Here is a 4,712-nt window from a genome sequence, read left to right as displayed (position 1 = left end):
CCCAAAACCCCCTGGGATGCCCCAAAACCATCCCGGGACGCCCAAACCCCCGAGACCCCCCCCCCCCCCAAAAAATACCCCCAAACCTCCTGGCACCCCCTAATGCTCCCTCAGCCACCCCCCCACCCCAATCACTTGGGACCCCCCCAATCTCCCCCCAGGATCCCCCTAGAGCCCCCAACCCCCCCTAGGGCACCCCAGGGCCCCGCAAAATCTCCCCTGAGACCCCCCAAGATCCCCAATAGCCCCCTGATGCCCCCCAGGACCCCCCAATACCCCCCCCAGACGCCTCTGGGACCCCCTGAGATCCCCAATAGCCCCCTGATACCCCCCGGGACCCCCAATACCCCCCCGAGACCCCCCCCAGGAGCCTCTGGGACCCCTTGAGACTCCCCAGGACCCCCCGACCCCCCTCAGGGATCGACCCCCACCCTCCCCCCCCCGGCCTCAAGCTGCAACCTTCGACCCCCGCCGGAGCCGGAGCCACGTCCGAGCGCGCACGGAGACCGCGTTCCCGGCGCCAGAACCGACTTTTAATCCCCCGCCCCGAGAAAATCGAATAAAGCGGCGGCGGCGGCCGCGGGCCGCACTGCGCAGGCGCGGCGCCCTCCGCCTCTTTAAAGGGACTCAGCGCGCCGGAGCGGATCCCTCCGCCTCCGGACAGGGGCGCGTTACGCGAACCCCTCCGCGCCGCTCCCCGGCCCCGCCCCTCCGGGGGAGCGGGGCGGTGCGTCAGGCGCGTGCGCAGTGCGTCGGGCGCGTGCGGGGGGGGGGGGTGGTGTGTGTGTGCGCCGCCATCTTAAGGGGCTGGGCGCCATTTCGTGGGGTAGAGCGGGCGAGTTGAGGGGAAAAGTAGGCAAATTGGGGGCAAAGTGAGGGGAATTTACCGGACAGCCGTACTGCGCATGTGCGTCCTCTTTTCCGTACGGCTCATGGCGCCCCCCTGTGCCGTACAGCCGCACTGCGCATGAGCGACGTCTTCTCCGTACGGCTCATGGCGCCCCCCTGTGCCGTACAGCCGTACTGCGCATGCGCGGACTCTTTTCCGTACAGTCGTACGGCTCATGGCGCCCCCCAGTGCCGTACAGCCGTACTGCGCATGCGCGGCGCCTTTTCCCTACGGCTCATGGCGCCCCCCTGTGCCGTACAGCTGTACTGCGCATGCGCGGCCTCTTTCCCGTACAGCCGTACTGCGCATGCGCGGCCTCTTTTCTGTGCAGCCGTACGGCTCATGGCGCCCCCCTGTGCCGTACAGCCGTACTGCGCATGCGCGGACTCTTTCCCGTACAGCCGTACGGCTCATGGCGCCCCCCTGTGCCGTACAGCCGCACTGCGCATGCGCGGCCTCTTTTTCGTACAGCCCTACTGCGCATGCGCGGACTCTTTTCCGTACAGCCGTACGGCTCATGGCGCCTACCTCTGCCGTACAGCCGTACTGCGCATGCGCGGCGCCATTTCCGTACAGCCGTACTGCGCATGCGCGGCCTCTTTTTTCGTACAGCCGTACTGCGCATGCGCGGCCTCTTTTCCGTACAGCCGTACGGCTCATGGCGCCCCTGTGCCGTACAGCCGCACTGCGCATGCGCGGACTCTTTTCCGTACAGCCCTACTGCGCATGCGCGGCGTCTTTTCCGTACAGCTGTACGGATCATGGCGCCCCCCTGTGCCGTACAGCCGCACTGCGCATGCGCGGCGCCTTTTCCGTACGGCTCATGGCGGCTCCCAGTGCCGTACAGCCGTACTGCGCACGCGCGGCCTCTTTTCCGTGCAGCCGTACGGCTCATGGCGCCCCCCAGTGCCTTACTGCCGTACTGCTCATGAGTGGCCTCTTTTCCGTACAGCCGTACGGCTCATGGCGCCCCCCTGTGCCGTACAGCCGCACTGCGCACGCGCGGCGCCTTTCCCGTTGGTTGACCGACGGGCGCCGCCATGAGGGAGCGGGGGGCCCTTCCCCGACGGCTGCGGAGGAGGGAAGGGGTTTTTCTCCAGTTTCGGCGCCGGGGGTCGGCCGGGAGAGGGGTCGGTGGGTTCACCGGCCTCCGCCGCGTCGGTTTTGCCCCTGGGTTTGGGTGTCGGCAGGGTCCCGTCTGCTCTGGCCACCAAAGGGTGACGGACGCGGCAAGCGGGGCCCCGTGAGGAGGCGGGTGGGTGCGTGGTGCTGGGAGGGACGGTGCCACCGGTGGCTACGCGACACCGTGTGACAGCTTGGCGGTGGGGTGTTCTTGTTTTTGTGGTTTTTTTTTTAATTTTGGAGGCGCGAAGTGGCGAGTAAAGCGGGATCTTGGCACCGGACGCGACTCGGGCAAGGCGAGCGATGGCTGGTGGCCTGCAGCAGCGATTCTTTCTCCCACGTTGTACGGTGGGTGAAGGTTCAAGTGTCCTTTGGGTCTGTTTTCCGGGGCGTCTGTGAGCCTCAAAGCGGCAGCCCGAAACCATGGGGGGCAGGCGGGCGCGAGGCCGGGGTAAAGGAGCAGGAGACGGGAATGGCCGCGGGCAGGCTGAGGTTTTCGGGTGGTATCTCAGCCCACGCCTTTTGGTTGGCTTTTTTTTTTTTTCCCCTTCGGGCGCAGGACGCGCGTGGAGAGGGGCTAAGCCGAGGCAGCGGCGAGGAGGCGCTTGGGGCCGGTGACTTCTCGCGCGGGCGACGGTCGTTTTGTGTCCCGGTGTCTCCGGCGAGGACGGCCGCGGCGAGCAGCGTCCTGTCGTGCTTCGGAGGAAGGGGAAGCCGCGGGAGAGGTCGGCGCTGGCCTCTCCGCAACTTCTCGCTGGCGCCGTTTTCTTTTCCTCAATGGCGGACGACGAAGAGGAACCCGGTGACCAAGGGAATGTCCCGGAGGGTCGAGGCGCTGGGTTTTTTTTTTTGACGACAAGGGATTTAAGGCCTCCGGCCCTCCGGAAGCCAAGTTGAGCGGCCGGAGCCGGGGAGGGCTTGGGAGGAGGGGAGAAGTTTGGGAGTCGCAGGGAGGCGTTTTGGAGACGGGCAGAGGGCTGGACGCCGTCCCCTTTGGGTAGGCAACGGGAGCGGGATGGTCGTCAGCACGACGCTAGCGCGAGCCGGGCAGGGCGGTTCCGGCCTGTGTCCGTTGTGCGGTGTGCGCGGCGTGTTTTCTGTGGCTTAGACCTTCCGTGGGTCTCGATGTTCTCCCTACGCTTGAGGAGCGCGGTCTGTGCTTGAGGCACCATCCCTAGAGCCTCGAAGGCCCGTCCTCATCGGCATCGCCCCAGTCGGGGGCTGCTTTTCTTGCGTCGTAAGCTTAAAGCGTGGCTGGGTCCGGCGTCTCGGAAGTTTCTGGACGGTCCTGGTTTGCAGCCTTGCTCCTGGCTGTGGGAGCAGCTCTCTTCTCTAGCCATCCATTTTCAGTGACTGCGACTTCTTCCCTGCGTCCTTGAGTTCTTGGGTCTGGGAGCCGGGTGTCCTGCGCGTTCGTCTTCTCCGTTTGAGAGTCGCTCGTTGTCCCGGGCCGTGGCGTTGTGCTCATTTCCTGGGGCTTCCCTCGAGCCTTTCTCACGTCGCCGTCGTGGTCCCGCAGGTCTTCTTGCCTGACGGTCGCTTACGTTGGGGTGTCGTCCTCCTCGCCGAGAGTCTTCTCTCCTCGCCGAGGGGCGTTGTTCGCCGTGTGGTGTGTGGCGTTGGGTCTGTGCTTGCGCGTGTTGGGGCTCGGAGCTGCTCTGCCCGGTCGCGTAGAGTCAGGGGGAGGAGGAACAGCAAAAGAGTTCGCGGTTAATACGTTCTAACGAGGCCGTCGAGGCCAAGGTGGTGGAGTCAATTCCCATCGAGTAGCCATCAGCAGGTGGCGTGGGCAGCTCTTTAATTAAGGGTTTTTTTTGGGATGAGCAGAGCTGTACCTGCGTCTGCTATATTAGAGAAACGATGTTATCGTATGGAAAGATCTGTCCCACAGCCAACTTTTGTCTCCGTGGTTCTCCCCCTCTCGCGTTCTCCTGTCTGGGCTGTAGCCCATGGCTGTCTTCTTTCCCCTGTGGCTCCCTTTGCCCGTCCCCTGCCGCCCCGGCTTCTCTGCCCCGCAGCAGACGGCCGTTGTCTCGGGTTTACGTGATGAGGTCTTTGCGGGGGTGGGTTGTGTGAGAAGACACCAGGAGCTCCCCCCACGCTGGGCACAGCCAGCTGAGAGAGGGACCTGCCGCTGGTCAAACAAGGCCGCGGTCGGCAACGCCGGCCGGGAGCGGAGCAGAGAGTCCCCTGCAACCCGTGGAGGCCCCGCTGTCGGCGCAGAAAATTAATTTCTCCCTGTGTCTCGTCGAGGAAGGGCAGCGACGGAGCGGCTGGGTGGGTCCCCAGGGGCCAGCCGAGGTCAACCCACCACAGATGACTTCTGCTGCGCTCCCTGGCCTCGTCTTTTCACGCTTGACTGGGTTTCTTGTACCCGGTCTCTTTCGAGACTTAATTTCTTGCTTTCCATCTCTTTCTTTCTGATTCTGATGTTTCTTGATCCCCGTCAGTTTTCAGTTCTTCTTGCTGCCTTCCCCTCTGTTCTTCTTGCTGCCTTTCCCTCTATCTGTCTCCCCAAAATAAATTTTAATTTCTTTCCCACGTTTCTTGTACCCCGTCGTTTTTCATCATCGTCTTCCTCTCTTTCTGTGCAGTCCTGCGTACCTGTCTTTCAAGTCTTGGGTATGATTCTTGCATCCTGCGCCTTTCGAAATTTTGGGTCTCCGTCTCCTACTAACCATTTCCCTGTCTGTGATTCCCC

The sequence above is a fragment of the Larus michahellis genome, unplaced genomic scaffold, assembly GCF_964199755.1.
Source record: "Larus michahellis unplaced genomic scaffold, bLarMic1.1 SCAFFOLD_37, whole genome shotgun sequence".
In the NCBI taxonomy this organism is placed as follows: domain Eukaryota; kingdom Metazoa; phylum Chordata; class Aves; order Charadriiformes; family Laridae; genus Larus; species Larus michahellis.
This window is presented reverse-complemented; position numbering follows the sequence as displayed.